This window comes from Sarcophilus harrisii, chromosome 4 (assembly GCF_902635505.1).
Source record: "Sarcophilus harrisii chromosome 4, mSarHar1.11, whole genome shotgun sequence".
NCBI lineage: Eukaryota > Metazoa > Chordata > Mammalia > Dasyuromorphia > Dasyuridae > Sarcophilus > Sarcophilus harrisii.
In genome coordinates, this window is record NC_045429.1 from 40,514,679 (window position 1) to 40,534,059 (window position 19,381).

At 38.8% G+C, this 19,381-nt stretch overlaps 1 protein-coding gene across 1 annotated transcript in view; it reads left to right on the forward strand.

Moving 5' to 3' along the window:
• Positions 1 to 3,223: 3,223 nt before the first annotated feature.
• The window catches only part of LPAR3 (lysophosphatidic acid receptor 3), a 121,920-nt gene continuing 105,762 nt past the window's right edge, over positions 3,224 to 19,381 (forward strand). The window contains exon 1 of the mRNA XM_003767344.4: positions 3,224 to 3,493. The gene's annotated coding sequence lies outside the window, so the exon portion shown is untranslated. The remainder of the gene's footprint in view (positions 3,494 to 19,381) is intronic.

A 19,381-nucleotide genomic window follows, 5' to 3' on the forward strand; every position in this document is an offset into this window, starting at 1 on the left:
ACATGAAAGTAAGATACATTCTAAGATAGAATTCATTGAAACTTGAGTTGTGAAAGGAAGAATAAAAATGGTAGCATTCTCACAGTACTAGAGAGTGATAGACTAGGGAGTCAGGGAGAACTGTATCCTCCCTCTGACAATCAATCAATTAATTAACTGGCATTTATGAAGTACTCACTCTAAGTGGATGGATAAAGCACTGGGTTTAGGATCAGGAAGACTCATATTCATGAGTTCAAATGCAGTAGCTCAGTAACACAAATAGCTTAACCCTGTTTGTCTCAGTTTCCTCACTTGTAAAATGAGTGGAGAAAGAAAAGGCAACTCATTGGAGTAGCTTTGTCAAGAAAACCTTAAATGGAAAATTGGATACAACTGAAAGGGTTCAACAGCACTTACTGGTTATGTAAGTGTGACCAAGTCACTCAACCTCTATAAGCCATTTCATTCAGCTGTAAAATGGGGATAATAATATTTATAGCAGTTATTCTACATAGTTACTGGAAGGGTCAAATGAACAATGTTTTTAAGTGCTAAAGTATGCATACTTTAAAGCATTCTATCTTTGCCAGTTAAATATCTTTTTGAGAGAAGAGAGGAAGTGGTAGGGAAGGACAGTCAGTTTAGTTACTTTCCAAAGTGTGTGTGTTGGGGAGAAGGGGAGGGACTACAGAGAGCATTGTTATAATAATAACTTAGACACTTTGTTTATATAAATAGCTTTACATACATTAGTTTTGGGATGAGTGAAGGAAGGCAGAGTATGCAATTGGACCTTATTTATATAAACTGTTTGGGACCGCAACTTGATTCACATTCTTTGGACAACAGGAAGAAATCTTTCTGTCACAGTACCATAGCTTTACCATTTTTGTTATATACTGTTTCATAATTGCTACTTATTTCATATGTATTAGTCTCTTCATGATCTAATCTCCTTTGGTACAAAGACCACCTTCTATACTTCTGTATTGCCCCATTCCATCACTTTGTAAACAACATTTAACCTTTCTGGTCCTCAGTTTTCTCATCTGCAAAATGAGGAGATTCAGTTTGATGAAACTATAAATTCTACTCAAGGGTTCCATCCTGTGAGTCAATGATCAGTGATCAACACAGAATTTTTGCTTGATAATTACTTTGAATTGTTGTCTTTTAGGTGAACTGCCTGTCACATATTTTAGGGTCTAATTATTGGTGTGTCATCTCATTTCTTGACTCCTTTCAGATTAGATCTCCTATGTCTTTTACAGTACTAGGAATTCATCCAATCATTTTGTCATGTTTGGCTTCTTTGGATCTGGGCACAACACATTCTTTGTTGTTTTATACACATACATTTGACATATGTAGACTTCTCTGTTGTTTTATATACATATATTTGATATATACAAGTTTGACTTGTATCAAATACATTTTTCTAGGCAGATAAGTTCATTGATTCAAGGGATAAATATCAAGTACTACTAGTACCCAAAATTCTATGCTAGATACTGGGGGGCGGGGTGTGGGGGGACAAATATAAATTTACATTACATTCTCTGCCTTTGTGAAGTAGAGGCAAAAGATAGAAACATGGACAACTACTGCATAGTACACAGTGCCCCAATTGCATTAAAAAATTGTAAAATGAAGTGTCAGGTCAAAAAAGCTACATATCCATTATTATTGTCTTTCCAAGGAGAGAAGAAAGGAGCTGATGAAGGGGAGGAATTAGAGAAGGCTTTTTGAAGAAGATGGCGTTGGAGTTGGACTTTGAAGGATGAATAGTAATTCATTATGTGAAGATGGGAGTGGGAGACATTTCAGAGCAAGAAAACAGAGACAGCAGCATCAGCTTACTGAAAGGTTGTGTTGGGGAAAAGTGTGATGCAATTTGGCTTGAGTGTAGAATGTAAGAAGAATAATATGAGATAAGGCAGGAGAGCTTTATCAATGAATGCCAGATAAAGACCCTCCCCATTCTTGATGAATTTTTGAAGAATTGAATTTTTTTGATTCCCATGGTGTTTTAGGTAGGTCAGAAGGATGATGTTAATTCGCCTTAGACTTAAGCTTTCCATTTGTTTTGTTTTCAAAATAAATGAAAGGGACCATAAATTGCATATTCTTTAATCCTCTAAAGGTTACTAAGAAGATCTAATTTAGATTATTCAATTCATAGGTGACCTTTCTCATCCAGCACATCTTCAGAATTATCTTGCCCTCTTTTCTGATATAATGTACCCTTGAGCTACTGAGGGGAATTTCTTTTTCTTTCCCTCTTGAATCTTTGTCACGCTTTTTTTTTGATTTGCAGAGCTCAGAGAGAACGACATAGCCTGCCTTGCAATCATTTTCTTTAGTTATTCTTCTGCCTGGGATGGTAAGTCACTGGAGGCTTTCTGGCTAGTTAGAAAAAAAAGCCTGAAACTACTTTTTTTTTAAACTTAAATGGCCTCCCTGACAGCGGAAGAAGCAGGGAATTAGGATGCAAGGAGGGTGGTATACTGTGATGAACTTTTAAATAAATCTACTCGACGCTAATTCCCTACCCCTTTGCCTCTCCCATCCCATCCCTCCTCCAGTTTAGATCACCCCGCTGCTTTTGTTAAGTCCTCGGCTTTAAAGTCGATCTCGATTGGGACTGAAGGGAGATAAAGTCTGAAAACATAAAACCAGACCTCCAGGGTCTGGGTAGATGTTTTAAGGCAAACTGAAGGAAGAACACCACACACGAGTTATAAAAGAAGTAGAAAGCACAGATGAGTTGCCAGCTGAACACGGAGCCCCTGAAGTTTCGGGCACGATTTAGAGTTTGTTAGGGCTATCTAAGCACCTTCCTCCCTTGTGTGACTGTAGGTCGGGGCTGCCGTTTCCTCCGAGCCTAGTCCTGGCCTCTTTCCTTTAGGCACAGAATGGGATACCTGGTACCGAAGGGTGTGACGGGGGCAGTTACAGTGCCCGAGGCCCGGGATAGAGTGAGAAGAAGCGAAATGTGCCAGGCTGCCCTCGGGGAGGTGGAGGGGAAAGCAGCGGCCGCAGCAGCTGGAACTCACGGCTGCTTGCCCCCCGCGCTGCCGGCTCGCGCTGCCCAGCCTCCTCCTAGGAGGTGAGGGAGAAAGGGAGTTCTTTCTATCCCGTGGGAACCGCCTAGACGCGTCCGGGCGCCTGGCCAGGATAGGAGCCGGGGCGGGGCGGGCCGGGGAGGGGCAGGGAGCCGGCCCGGCCCCTTCTACTCCGGCAGCTCCCGCCCTCGGCTGGGCCAAACTTTTTCTTCGGTCCCACTCTCCTCCGCAGTAGACTTACTCCTACTTCTCATACTGTCCCCGTCCTCTTCTTCCCTCCATCCGGAGGGAGGGCGGGGGGTAAGGGCACCCTCACAGCCTCACACACTCACACTCACTCACACACGGGCATGCAGCAGTCCTCGGGCCAGGCTGCGGGCACCCGGTTCCCGGGGTCCGGGACAGGGAGCGGAGCGCCCCAAGACGGGCGGGGGCGAGCGTGAGCGGTGAGTGGGGTGCCGGGTCCAGGAGGGCAGGCAGCCTGTGGATGAGGTGCACTTGTGCGGTCTCGACGCACCTTGGTAGACTGGCAAGTGCCCGCCCGGGAAGGGCTGGGGATTGCCGCGTCTCCGGCTGAGAAGTTGGGAAAGTGCTAGGGCTCAGAGGTCCCGTGGCGTGGCGCGACGCCTGGGCAACCTTTGCAGCCCCAGGGGCTCCCACTCCCCACCCCGGGCTCTCCCTCTTGGGAGAACTCCCGCTTGGTGGCCAAAGGCAAGGGAGCTGCCCTAACCCACGAGTGGGGAAGACATATCTATGCAATGCTAGGTTTTAGAGCTGGAACAATTCTTAGAGGGCGTCCAGCCCAATCTCCCGATTTTCCGGAGAAGGAAACTGAGACCCAGAGTGTCCAGGGCGCTTGCCACCCTGTCAGTCCGTCCGCCTGGTGGTGAGATCTGTAGGTCCCGCAGCCCTGTGACCCTCCGGAAGCTTGGCCTTCTCTCTGAGTCTGGGGGTAAATCTGGCAGAATTGGTTCTAGACTGCACGATTTTCAGGAACCCAGAAAAGAGAGGGAGTAAAGCAAAAGAAAAAGGGTGGGTAAGTGGATTGTGTACCTTGGCCTGTGACTCACGCTTCCAGGAGCAAAAAGCAATTGGGACTTTAAGGGTTTTTTTTTTTTTTTTTTTCCACACCGGGGCTACTTTTTCTCCGGCAACTCTTCCCTCAAATTAATGTCCTCACCCTTATTCTTTTTATCCGGACCTGTGATTTCATCAGCGTGGGGGAGATTGAGATTATGGAAACTCCCTTCTCTTGCAGAATTTGGCTACTGTCTAACTACGTCTCATAGTTGCAGGGGGCACGGAGAGGTTAAGGACTTGGCTATGCTGGCAGGGCTAGAATGTATCTGTCCCAGGCGGCCTTGAGCCCAGCTCTGAATACTCCAAGCTCTACCTACTGCACCACTCAATGCCCCAGGGAGAAATTATGGGGAAAGAGTTGAGATTCTTCTCTCCTTCAATTCATCTCAAAGGATCTGATGTCTTGTGGTACCATTCTATACTCAGCCGGTAGGCTCTGGACACTATTATGGTGGTTAGAGGATGGTTGTTACTCTTGGCCAATGTTGGAGGGGATTAAAAGGTTAAAACACTTGTCCAATTCATCCATCAGTAGCTGGACCTGAACTCAGAGCTTTCCCACTGCACCCACAGCCTTAGATGCACTGCCAATTTCTCAGTGCAATATGCTTTCATACATCACCTTTGGAAATATCAGAAAACGTTGTCTTAAAGTCTAGTAATAATAATATTTTATGGCTGTCCCACATCCAGGGCAAGTAGAACTGCACGAAGTTTAGAATCTCTTCTAGCATGTAATTTGAGAAGTGATTGCAAACATCGGAAATGATGTGGAGGTAACCATTAAAAACCAAATACATAGTGATTTGTTAGTAACTTTTTAACCAGTTTCCACAAAACATCCCCCTCATAATTTGCTGCTGTTTTAATATTTCTTTTGTTGGCAAATATATATGTGTATATGTGGGTGTGTATATACATACTCTAGAATAAGAATCTATCTTAATCCGGTAATATTTACTGGAAAAGAGCAGAATGACAATCACTTTTATTAAGAAAAAGAAAAATTTACATCAGTCCCAAACATAGCTTATAAGTAGATTTCGCCCTCACAAAAAGTCTTACTAATGGGGGATGCCTAGTTATTTTTGCCAAGAGTAGAGCTGACCCACCTAGATTCTCCCACTGGGAGATCCCATTGGGGATCAAGGGTGCAAGTCTGTGGGACAGATGTGCTGATAAAGGATCCAAATTTGTGGGACTGAAAATGTTATCTTGGTAGGAGGAGTATTTATGGGGTTATTAGCCAGGTTGTTTCCTAGTATGAAAATCACTGGTCTCCAGAGATACAAGGAAGAATCTTGCCTTCATTAGCCCACTGCTTAACTGGGCCAGTCTTGAAAGATCAGCAATCAGAGCTTACTGGTAATGACTGTGTGCAAAAGCTAAGTTGACAAGAGTTTGTTGTACTTTACATCTGTTTTATGAAGACATGCTATTACAGAGAATTATCCAGCTGTAAAGATGGTATTTATATTGTCACCTAATGTATCACTGGAAATATAGACTATTTTGTCTTTCCTCCTCTCATGTCTTTTGCATTTCTAACTTTATGAACCTCAAGCTAATTACAATGGACTAATCATCTGTTCCAAATCAGACAAATTAAATAAATCCAAGTACAAAGACTGTTTTCTTTTGAATGAGTCTTGCCTATTTTAGGTGGCTAGCTGTCCCAGCAGATAGTTGCTAGGACCAATTTGCATACATTTTCTATGAACACAGAATAAAGATTGAACAAAACAGGTGTGATTATGCTTTGTGTGTGTTCCATAGAATGCAATGAGGAGGACAACATGCTGTTTTTTTCTCTCGGTTCTTTAGCATTTGTCTTGAGAGTGGACTACTGTAAGTGTAGGGGGCTAGTGTAATTGTCCATTAGCCATTCTGTTGCTGTTGGGGTATTGGTTTGAAATGAGTTCTGGGCTAGGATAAATTAGCTGTTGTAGCTTTTGTATAATATGGTGATTAGGCTTAAATATATTTGTACCATCTGCAGGTTTCATGTGCTGGCACAAAAATGGGAACTTTTTTTGACTCTTTTTGTCCTGTTTTATGTAGTTTAAAGAAAAATTGTGTCCTGTGGTTCTTTTGTGATTTTAAATCACAAAAAATAAATTGTAAAAAGTAAATTACAAAAAAACATGTTTTCCTCAAGCTTTTTTTTAAAGATTTAGATTTCAAGGAAATCAGACTTTAGAATATGCCCTTCATGAAATCATCTGCCTTATGGTTGTGTTTCAGAAGTTGCTTGGCACTATAAGTGATTAGCAAATGTTGTTGATTGTAGATACTGTTGTTTCAAGGAAATAAACCTTTTTTTTTTTTTTTTGGTCTCTGTACCAAGTCACCATTCAGTGATGTCAAGACAGTGACAAGAAAATAACAGCAATAATCATTAAAACACAATAGCTGACACCTATATATCAATTTAGGAGTTTTCAAAGTTCCATATTTTATCTTATTTGGACCAACCCTGTGTGGTAGATGGCATTTTTGTCCTAATTTTGGAGCTATCAGTTAAAAAGCATTTGTCAAGCTCCACTATATGTCAGCTATTGGGAACACAAAGGTGAAAGAAGCAATAACAGCTCTCAAAGGTTTTACATTTTATTGGTCAAGACAACATGTACATGTATAAGTATCTTAATATATAAAATAATACAATGTAATTTTTTTTGAGGGGGAAGGTTGAGGGAATTGGGAAAGAAAGTGGAGACATAATAGATGATAAATATCTTTTTAAAATGAGGACTACAATCTCGTGGTCAAGGTGACGATATATTCCTATCCTAAAGATGTAAAAAAAATGCTTTCCCCTTGATAACTTTTTAGGATAGAAGTCACTTCCCCCATTTTGCAGATGAGAATAATGTTCTGATAAGTTACAAGGAACTTGCCCATAGTTCCAAGGGTAATAAATAGTCAGGCAAGCTTTGAAATAAGTATTTTTGATTCCCATCCTAAAAGGTATCTCGTTGATGTAAACAAACTTACCAAAAAAGCAAACTGCACAAATATTCAACAAATGAGCTCTTAACCCAAGGAGAACAGGAGAATTCTTCCTTCTTCCCTCCTTCCTTCTTTCTTTCCTTCCTTTTTTCCTTCCCTCCCTCCTTCCTTCTTTCCTTCCTTCCCTTTTTCCTTCTCTCCTTCCTTCCCTCCTTCCTTCCATCTTTCCTTCCCTCCCTCCTTCCTTCCCTCCTTCCTTCCTTCCCTCCCTCTCTCCTTCCTCCCTCCCTCTTTCCTTCCTTCCTCCCTCCCTAACTCTCTTCCTTCCTTCCTCTTTTCCTTCCTTCCCTCTTTCCTTCCTCTCTTCCTTCCCTCCTTCTTTCCTTCCTTCCTGCCTCCCTTCCTCCCTTTCCTTTCTTCCTTCCTCCCTTTCCTCCCTTCCTCCCTCCCTCCCTCCCTCCCTTCTTTCCTTCCTTCTTTCCTCCCTCCTTCCCTCCCTCCCTCCCTCCTTCCTTCCTTCCTTCCCCTCTCCTTCTCTCTCTGTCTCTCTCCCCTAACTCCCTCTGCCTCTCCTATTGTTTTATTTAATTCCCTTTGTAGTCTCATATGTTTTATGCATTTCAAACCATTATTCAGAATGCATGAGTGTTACCAGACTGCAAAGGTGCCAGAACATACAAAAAAGCTAGAACTTTTTTTTTAATGGATAAAAGTAATTAAATTATTTATGATTACAAAGAAAGGGAATGGGAGGGAGCAAGCAGTTTTTTTTTACTTACCTATTGTGTGCCAGGCACTGTGTTAAGCCCTTTACAAATATTCTCTCATTTGAGAGAATGCAAAACCATATTTACATGTTAAGAATTTAAAGTTAATAAGAATTGTCATCTTTTCAAAAAATCCCCAAACATGCAGAATCTTGGTGGTATTAGTTGTTTTTCTTGCCAGTCACCCCTTTCTTGGCTATTGCTTTGTTTACTATTTATTTGCTCATCCCTCCGGCCTCAAGTGTGTCTATTTTACTCTTTTACTTTTCTGCCTTTCTGATTTCTTTACATTTAGGAATGGGTGTTTCTCTGGGAACTAAGTAGATAAAACATCTGAGATGAGGTTAGCAGACATTAGGCCAATAGCTGACGGGAAAGGGTCCAGGAGAGGATGGCTGATGAGGAAGTGCTGTCACCAGCTCTAGACAATGTTTTCCCAGAAGTTTGGCTTTGAAGTTCCTTTTTAAAAATTTTTTTTATTTAAACATGCTGCTCTTTTTCTACAACACTGGGCTTTTTCTGTGTATGTGATGTTCCCCCTACCATCACATGCACACACATACTTACTTATTACCAGCAATAATATAGGAGAAATAGATTGGCTCCGCAAGCATTTGTTGAGTGCTTTACCATGTCCAGAGCACTATGCTAAACTCTGGGGATATAGAAAATAGGTAAAAACACAATTCCTACCCTTTAAGGAATTGACATTTTAAGGGGGTCAGTAACATGCAGATAACAGTGCTGGTATAGGATACATACAGGATAGATCTGTCTGGAGGTCCATTGTTGGAAGTGACGCCGCAGGCTTCCTGGGTGCCTCCCTTCTTTTTGTACTGGACTTGTCGCCAAAGCGGAGAGAAGTTACTATTGGGAGAACATGAGAGGTGATAAATGGCCAGCTGAGATTGTTTTATGCCTGTGCTCTCAAGCACAGATCATAAATACCTGTACCGCCTGGTCAGTTCAGTCCTCACTGGGTGAAGGAACAAAAACACTCTCCTATGTGTTCTCTGGGAAGAATGACTGATGATGAATGAGATTCCTCCCAGAGAATGAACATGGAAAGAAAGCTTTCTTGCATGGGGTCATAATTATAATGGCTAATATTCACCCAGTGCATTAAAGTATAGCCATTATCGCATTTGATCCTTTTCAGTGCCCTGGGATGGATGGCAGGCGCTACAGTACAGTCTCAGTGGCCACAAATTCCCTGGATGCTGATGGAAAATTTATCAACTTTGCTTTTATTCACTTTCTAACTCATTCCCCACAAGGCTGTGTGATGAGTGTTTTCTTTTTTCCTGAAAAATCCCTAATTATACACATCCCCTCTTGTTCTTTGTCCCCTCTTCCCCATATGTATCAGACGTCTAGCAGGTTAAGTACAGCTTTCTCTCTTTGTGCAACAGAAAGAGTTCAGTAGATTGGGAGATAGAGGAGCTGGATTCATATCTCTAATGTGTCACTCACTTCTTGCTGACCAGACTGTACAAGTATTTATGTGCTTGTATTTGAGAACACAGACATTAAGCTCCAAAGCTGGGCATTTATCGTGTTCTCCATGTAGTAACTTCTCTCCACCTTAGCCCAAGAGTCCAGGACAGAAAGGGGAAAGAGGCCGAAGGCTGTTAGGTGGAGCGGTAGATAAGGTATTTGACCTGGAGTCAAAAAAATCTTAGTTTGAATCTTTCCGCAGAGACTTACAAGCTATGTGACCCTAAGCAAGTCACTTAATCACTGCCTTGGTTTTCTCATCTGTAAAACGTGTTAATAGCACCTACTATCGGGGATTATTGTATTGTTCAAATGAGATAAATGCGATATTATATATATAATATATATATGTATGTATATATGTATACATATACACACATATGTTTTCAAACCTTAAAACAATATATAAATGGTGACTGTTATTATATGTCCTAGCCATTAAAGGAACTCATTTTGGTGTTAGTATACTAGGGTATACTGCTTTTGTCACTGCTTGTGTGACCCTTGGCAAGTTAAAATCCCTGTGGACCTTTGTTTACTTATCAATAAAAGATATAGTAGAATAGGATATCCTAAACTGAGGCAGGAAGTCCTGGGTGTGAATATTATTTCAACCCTTTAACTATCTGTGTAATCTAGTGGGCATCTCCAGTCATCCTGATGTATTTCTGGCCACTGAACCCAGGTGGCTTCTAAGGAGAAAATGAGACATGTGGCTTTGTACAGTCCACCATCACTCAAATTCAACTCACTTGCGGGTCACAGCATCAACTCCCTGAAGTCATGATCATCTTCAAGGACCAAGAAGAAACAACTACAATAGAAACAACAATCTTAGTCTCTTTGGTTGGTTTTGATAACCCCTGGAGTTTCTTCTAGCTCTGAATCTATAGTCTGATAGCCAGATGGCTTTCAAAGGTTCTTTTAATCTTCCCTCCTCATAGATGGCTTTGGAGCTACCATTTTAGATAGGCTCCTATGATTTATCTCCAGAATTCTCTTCCATCTCAACTACTGTACTACACAACCCTGATTCCATGTGTTGTATTCCCCAGAATATTAGCTCCATGAGGGTAGGGAATCTCTTGCTTGCTTGTATTTATAGCCTTAATACAAGGCTTAGTACATAGTGAGCATTTGATAAATTATCTATCACCTATCATTCTATTATCTATCATCCTATCTACCTATAATCTACCATCCCATTTGTCTACCATTTATTCTATTTATCTATCATGTATCATTTATCATTCCATCTGTCATTCTATCATTTCATCTATCCATCTTATCTATTTATCCCATCTATCTGTTGATCATCCCATCTATCCATTCCATCTATTATTCCATCAATTTATCTGTTAACCCATCTATCAGTCATTCCATCTACTTATATATCATCCCATCTATTTATCATTTGTCTATCATTTTTCTGTTTATCCATCTATGTATTCATTTCCTATCTGTAATTTTAAGTCACATGACTTAGATCTGTTTCTTCATTTGTAAAATGAAGGAATTGAACAAAATTAGTTCCAAAGATATTTTTTAGCTTTAGACAAGTAGATATTGGGGAAGAGTTCACAGGGCACCTCATAGGAGAGCTGATGTTGGAGGCAGAAAGATCAGACCTGAGTCTAAGTGCTGATATTACCCCTGTAACATTGGCAAATTTCTATGTTACTGGCCTTCTTATTCTCCAACACAACAATACATTCTCCTACTTTCTGTATTTTCACTGCCTATCCTCCATGTCTAGACCTTTTTCATCTCTACCTTTGGTTTACTTTAAGACACAATTAAAAGTTTCACCTTTTGCAAGAAGCCATTCCCAGTCCTCCTTTATTTTAGTGCCTTTCCTTTGTGATGATCTCCAATTCATCTTATATTTCTGTATACATCTTATTTATATATAGTTGCTTGAATGTTGTCTCCTTGACTAGACTATGAGTTCCTTAAGAGAAGGGACTATTTTTTGCCTTAAAAAAAATATTCCTGACTCCAGGGATATAATTGTTGCCTTGATTTGGCCTTTAAGGGTTTTTTTTTTTTTTTTTTCTGCTTCCTGTGATTCCTACTACTACACTCTTCCCTGGATCCCCATGCCTTTACTGAAACCTCTTTGAAAGGTAACCAATGATCTCTTAGCTATTGAATTCAAAGGCACTTTCTTAAATCTTTCTCCTCAATGGTTTTTCTGCTATATTTGACATTGATGACGGTTTTCTCTTGTACTCCCTTTGGTTTCAGATTTACCAAGCTTTCTTGATTGGTTCTCTTCCTATTGTTCTCTGTCTCTGTCTCTTTCTGTCTATCTCTGTATGTGTGTATGTCTTTCTCTGTCTCTGTTTTTTTCTTTCTCTGTGTTTTTTTCTCTGAGTCTCTCTCTGTGTCTATATCTGTGTGTATGTGTATACATGTGTTTGTCTTTTTTCTCTTTCTCTGAGTGTGTGTGTGTTTGTGTCTCTGTGTCTGTGTTTGTGTACTTTCTCTGTGTGTCTCTGTTTTTTCTCTCTCTGAGTCTCTCTTGTGTCTGTCTCTGTTTTTCTGTGTATGTGTGTGTTTCTGTTTCTCTTTTTCTGTTTCTGAGTCCCTCTCTTTTCTCTCTTTGTGTGTGTGTCTGTGTCTCTCTCCCTCTGTCTCTCTGTGTGTATATCTCTCAGTTTTTGTTTTTTTCTCTCTGGGCCTTTCTCTTTCTGTGTCTTTATCCTGTATGAATGTGTGAGCATGTGTTTTTGTCTCTCTTTCTCTGAGTCTCTGTGTGTATGTGTGTGTGTGTCTGTCTCTCTGTCTCTCTGTGTCTCTCTCTGGCTATGTGTGTGTCTCTCTCTGTTTTTTTTTTTTTTTTTTTTTCTCTCTAGGTTTTTCTGAATATGTGTGTCTGTATGTGTTTTTCTTATCCTTTCCCCTAGGCTTTCTTCCTAGACTTGGAGATTTTTCAAGATGTTGGCCTTGGGCCCTTCCCTTGGCACTCTCATCCACTCTTACACCTAAGTACTACTTGAATGCACAAGACTTCTACATCTGGGTCCTTTCCTCATTTCTCATCACTTCAGTCTTGTCCCTGCGCCTGCCTTCTGGGTATCTCCACCTGGATATTCTATGGCCACTTCAAATTTTCTTTTGAACTTTGCCAATATGATGAGTGTTTTTTCAGAATTGATTTAATCATTAAGATTTTGGAATTTTTTGTTCATGCTTAGATTTCTTCATTAGGAAACTGCCCATTTATATATCCTTGGATCATTTCTCAAATGGAGAAAGTTTCTTGTCCTTTAAATTTGAATCATTGTCCTTCCTTCCTCCCTCCCTCCCTTCCTCCCTTCCTTCTTCTCTCCCTTCCTTCCTTCCTTTCTATTCTCCAGGGTCACACAGCTAGGAGTGGTTAAGTGTCTGAGAGTAGATTTGAACTCAGGTCCTCCTGACTTCAGGACTGATGCTCTATCCACAGCGCGACCTAGCTGACCTCTCATCCTTCATTCTCAAAGAAGACCCATGATACTTGAGGGTGATGGCTTGACTTGGGCATGAATCAGATGTAAGTAAGGCAAAACTGTCCCAAGTCATCAGTCCCACTCTCTCCCCAGAGTTATCAGAGTCCAATGGCAAGACATAGGTCAGGATGACCCTAAATTTCATCCATAGCCTCAAGCTCAGCATTTCCAAAATTGAGCTTGTCTTTCCCTTTAAATTTGATCTTCCTGATCTCATAGCTCATGGGTTCGCTCCATGGTATAATCCATACCCTGATTTTTCCCTACATGAAACAGTGGGGTTTTCTTTGTCTGTTTGGCCAACTTTGATTTGTTTTATGATGTTCTCCAATTCATGGCCTTATAATTTTAATAGTTTTCTAAGATCATTATCTAAATAAATGTTCATGTTACTTGTTGCTCAGAAATCCTCAGTGACTCTCTATTGCTTGCTCTGTAAAGGTGAAATGTGTTTACCTGGCGCGTGAGGCTTTCCTCAATATGAGAGAGAAAAAAAAGAGAGACACAGACACACACCCACACACCCACACACACACACACACACACAAAGGTGGGGGAAGAGGGGAAGAGGGGAAAGGGAAAGGAGAGAGGGAGGGAAGAGGGGAGGAAAGAAAAGGGGGAGAGAAAGAAGAAGAAAGAAGGAAAGAGAAAAAAGAAGAAGAAAAAAAGAAAAGGGAGAAAAAAGAAAGAAAAGGAGAGGAAAGAGAAAAAAAGAAAAAAAAAGAGAAGAAAGAAAAAAAAGAAGGAAGAGAAAGAAAGAAAAGAAAAGAAAGAAAAGAAAAAAAGGAAAAAAGAAAAGAAAAAAAAAAAAAGAAAAGAAAAAGAAAAAGGAAAGAAAGAAAAAAAAAAGAAAAAAAAGGGAAGAAAGAAAAAAAGAAAAAAAAAAAAAGAAAGAAAAAAAAAAGAAAAAAAAAGGAAAAAGAAAAGAAAAAAAAGGAAAGAAAGAAAAAAAAAAGAAAAAAAAAAAGAAAAAAAAAAAAGAAAGGAAAGAAAAAAAAAAAAGGAAAGAAAGAAAAGAAAGAAAGAAAGAAAGGAAGAAAAGAAAAAAATTATTTCCCCTCTTTAATTAGTTTTCTCGATTTTAGTCATATGGTCCTCCTTGAGGTTACTCCGGCAGATTCTCTACCTTCCACCCCCAGGCATTTGCACAGGTTGTGTCTGGTGCCTAGGATTCTCTGCTCCCTCATTTCCATCTCCTGCCTTCCTTGGCTTCCTTCAGCTCCCATCTAAGATCCCAAGCCAGAAGTCTGTAAGAAGCCTCTTCCTATCCTCCTCAATGCTAGTGCTGGTTATCTCCAATTTATCTTCTGTATGCCTTGTTTTGGACACTTATCTGCATGTTTTGGCTCTCTCCTTAGACTGTAAGATTCCTAAGGGCAGGGGATCATTCCTTTTTTGCCCTTTTGTATCACCGGAACCGATTTTGGTGCTTGGCCCTAAGTGACACTTTATACACACTTGTGAATTCGCCTTGAGGCAGCCAGTTGACATAATTGATAAAAGCATCAAGTCTGGATTCAGGAAGACTCTGAAAGAGCTCAAATTTGGCCTCTGATACTTACTAGCGGTGTGACCTCAAGCAAGTCAGTTCACCCTTTTTGCCTCAGTTTCCTCATCTGTAAAATGAGCTGGAGAAGAAAATGTCAAATGACTCCAGAATTTGTGCCCAGAAAACTCCAGCTGAGGTTAAAAAGAGTCATAGGTAACTGGAAAATGACTGAACAACCAATTTACCTTGATTCAAGGTTCTGTTCTCTACGTATTCAAAACAAGCTGTACTGAAATACTCCATTCCCAGGACATGCCTGTACTTGAAATGTCCTCCTTCCTCCTCTTTGCCTTCTGAATGCTACTCATTGTTTAAAAGCTAGCCAAAATGACACTTGCACATAAAGTTTTTCCTGATTTCCCCCATTTTCCTCCTCTTGGTAATGACCTTTTCCTTATAATTACACAAGATCCCACATCTGCACCTTTCTCATTCACTTATCTTATAATTTAATTAACCATATTTGGGTAATTGCATTTGTCTCTTTCCCCCTACCACAGTGAGTTACATAAGGACCCGGAAGGGCGTCTTATCTAAACTTTTTACTTGACCTGACGGTTAAAGTTACTTGGTGCATATTTGTTATAGGTATTGAATTCTTTATTTTGGAGCTGAAAAAAATTATGGGTCAGAGAGAGGAAATAATTTGTCTCAGGTAACCTAACCAGTAAGTTCCAGAATTGGAATTGGAATTTGCAGAAACCGAAAATCCAGTATTCTTTCCTTAAGCAACTTCAAGAGGGAAAGAGAGAGGGAGATTGTGGGTTCTTTGCTGAACTTTTGTCTGGTCGGTCAACTTTGATCTTTTTTATGAAGTTCTCCAATTCATGGCCTTACAATTATAATTGTTTTGTAAGATTGTTAGACCTATTGGAATTGTAGTCAACCTGAAAAATGTGGTCCTCTCATATTTAATAATGGCTCTTTCTTCTATTAGCTAGTCCCATTTTAAAATCATTCCCTGTGACAAGCTAAGAGAATATTGGTAAAAATCCCTCTATAAGATTTTTTCATAACTTCCAAATTGCTTTGGTGTAATGGAATTTTTTTAAAAAACAAAAATCCTACTATAATGAACCCCATGAGACATTTGTATTATTTTATTCTATCACCAACAAATATTTATTGAATGCTATATGCCTAGCACTGTTCAGCTTATTACGAAAGCATAATCCCCAGTCCAATTGAGTTTAAAATCTTATTTGACAAGGAAAAAAGACTAAAATGAATTTTTTTGGAAATATCGGGCCTTGGAGGAAGGAGAAAGGAGAGTCCAATTTATAAGTTTGATGATGGGAATGGATCACTGGTAGAAGGAGCGCTATTCCTTGATGCGGATTTTTGTTGTGGACCGGTTGTCTCACTGTTTCTTGTTCAGACATTTTAGACATGTCCGATTCTTTGTGATTCCATTTGGGATTTTCTTAGCAAAGATATGGGAGATATTTGCCATTTCCTTCTCCAGCTCTCTTTAAAGATGATGAAACTGAGGCAAATAGAGTTAAGTGACTTGCCCAAGATCTATCTGACTTTAAATATGACCTCAAGACATTTGTTAGCTTATCAGCAAACCTCCTTTGCCCTCAGTTTCATCATCTGTAAAATGAGCCAACATTATAGTGCACTTTCCTTTAAAAAAAATTATTGCATTTGTCATTTGCAACAACTTAGTGAGTTGGCAAATATTAATAGGTATATTTGACATATATAAAAACTGAAGCTAAAGGAAGTTGACTTTCCAAAAGTCAAATGGCATTGTGTTGGTTCTTGAATAAAATCTGTTCATTCCAAATCCAGTGTTCCTTCTAGTACATGATATGTGAAATGGTATTCAGTGGAAAGAATGGCAGATTTGGAGCTCAGGGTTCAAATCCTAACTCTTCCAATTTACTCCTGTGTGAACTTGGGCAAGTTATTAAATTTCTTTGGGCTTTAGTGTTCTCATCTGTCAAATAAGGGATTTGCACTAGATGGATTCAGAGGTTTCTCCCAGCCTTAAATTTGTGCTGCTGTGATATTTTTAAGAACTTAGAAAGAAATAAAAATTATGCTTTTTTTCTTATTTTTTTCCCTTTTTGATATGATTTTTCTTGTGCAGCATGATAAACACATATATACTCATAGACACTCATATAATCTATGCTTGTTTGACCTCTGTTTCTCTGAAGTTGGATAATATCCTTCATAAGTCTAAGTCTTTCCATATTTTTCTAAATCCACCAACTCATCATTTCTTATGCCACAGCACCATTCCAATCTTATGCTGTCTAGTTGTTTTGAATAGTCTAAAGCAATAATAATATGACTGACTTATAATGTAGTTTCCCTATTTACTCTTTTTTAAAATTAAATTTATTTTAGCTTTAACTTTGCCTGAAATCATGATTGCTACTCTTGCCTTTTTTTATGTAATAAATTCTACTCCTGATCTTTATTTTATGTTTATGTATATCTCTCATTTTTATGGCATTTCTCGAAAGTGACAATGTAGAATTCAGACTTTTAATCTGCTATTAGTTTTGATTTTATGAGTAAATTCATCCCATTCACATTCTAAGATATAATTGTTGTATATTTTTCTTCTTCCCATTTTTCCTCACTATCCTCATTTTATTCTTATCTCTCCTCATTCCTATGCTTTACTTCTATCTGCTATCTTGACCTCCTGTTCCTTTATCCGTTCGTCTAAGAATCTTTCTCTTATTCTCTCCTTGCCTACCCTACTTCTTGCATTTATTTCTTTCTGAATTTAGAAGACTTTTATAGCCATCCCACTTTAACCATTCCCAATGACAGTAAGGTTTCCTCCCACTACTAACTTCTCTATCAAATTTTCCCTTTTATTCCACCCTACACAGTTTATTGAATCATCCCATCATATTCAGCCCAACCCAAGCTTTTCTTTCAAACTACTCCTATAAAAATGTGTCCTATTTTCATATATAAAAAGTAAACAAATTTACCTTATTGAGTCCCTTATAATTTGTTCTTAATGTTTATATTTCTCCTGAGTGTAATATGTTGAATTTTTCTTTAACTTCTGCTTTTTTTTGTTACAAATACATCAAAGTCTTTCAGTTAAATATCTTTTTTTTCCATTCAGGATTATAAGTATAATAATAATGTTGCTTCATAAGTTAGACTTGGTTGTAACCTCTATTCTTTTGCTCTACAGATTATAGTATTCCAAGATCTATGATTCTTCAACATAATAACTGTTAGGTCTTATTTTGTTGTAACTCCAGGATATTAATTTTTTTTCTTGTTACTTTGAATGTTTTCTCCTTAACTTGTGAACTTTAAAACCAGAGTATCATATTTCTATAAGTTTTTCTTCTGGAATCTCTTTCAAGTGGTGATTGATGGATTTTTGTTTTTTTCTTTCTGTTTTATCTTGTTGTAGAATTTCAGAGTAATTTCCCTGGATAATTTCTTATAATGTTATATCAAGATTCTTTTTTTAAACCATATTTTTCAGGTGGTCTGACTATTTTTATATTATTTCTTTTTGATCTATTATTCTCCAGATCAATTGTTTTTCTGATGATGTTTCACATTGTCTTCTATTTTTCATTCTTTTGATTTTATTATTTCTTTATGTCTTAGAATATCATTAGCTTTACTAAAAACTTAAGAAATAATTCCTCAAAAACTAGAATTGGACAAAGGAAAGCTAATGATGTTCTATGTCAAGTTAGTTGACTTTCTTTTCATAATTGAATGGATTTTCTTGGATTGTTCTTATTTTTTTCCTAATTTTTCCTTGATCATTATTTGATTTTTAAAGTCCTATTTAAGTTCTTCCAAGAAATACTTTTGTATTTGACATTTGACATTTCTCATTAAAAAGGGAGTAACTCAGGCAGCTGGGTGGCACAGTGGATAGAGCACCAGCCCTGAAGTCAGGAGGATCTGAGCTCGAATTTGGTCTCAGACACACTTCCTAGATGTGTGACCCTGGGCAAGTCACTTAATTCCATTTGCCTCTGAGAAAAAAAAAGAAAAGAAAAGAAATGAAAGAAAAAAAAAAAAGGAGTAACTTTTTTAGCTCCATTATCTTCCTCTGAATATAAACCCAGATTTTCTCTATCCCCATAGTAGTTATCTGTGGTTGGGTTCTTTCTCCTTTGCTTGTTCAGTTTTATTTTTGTTTTATTTTATTTTAGCATTATATTGGTGTGATCAAGTTTTAGTCCCCAAGGTAAAGCTCAAGTCTTTCTTACCGTTATTTTCTGAGGCCTGTTCAGGGGCTCAGCCTTGGGCTTTCCTTTCCACTTCTAAGCTATGATTTAGGCCCAAGCTACACTGGTGCATATATGATTTTACTCCCTCTAATCCTTCAGATACTGCAAGCTGCAGTTGTCCTGTCTTTCCTAGAACTGAAACAGGGACTCTGCTCTCTTGCAAGTGCCCATAGCCCCAAGGTCCCTGCCCCTCTGCTGCCGGACTTACCAGTTATGAGCTAGCTCCTTCTCCCTAGTGACAGATCAGCCCTAGAGGTGTTGGATCCATACAGCTATGTTTGTTGCCCTTCAACAGTGGACTGTCCTTCAGTCTTCTACTCAGTCAGACCTCAACTTTGTCTGTTACCTTTCAGCGGGTCTTTGAATATACTAATATTGGTTAAAAAAAAAAAAAAAGAAAAGAAAATACATATGTATTTAAACATTTTTACTTTGATTTCTTTTCTAACCCTATGTTTTTTATTTTATGCATTTAAAAACTTGATTCTGAGAAGGAGTATACACTTTATCAGTCTGCCATGATCCAAAAAATGTTAAGAAGCCTGGATCAGATGATTTCTCAATTGCTACCTTGAGAGCCTGTGAATTTCATCTGAATTTAAGAAGACTAGAACAGCCAAATTCTATCTATTGTGTAAACCTAATTCTAAACAATTGTGTGGTCTCCACTCCCAGACTTGCAGTACAATATGAAAACTTGCCACTTTATGTCCCTACTGATAACTCAGCACACAGGAAATTAGTCATTTGTATT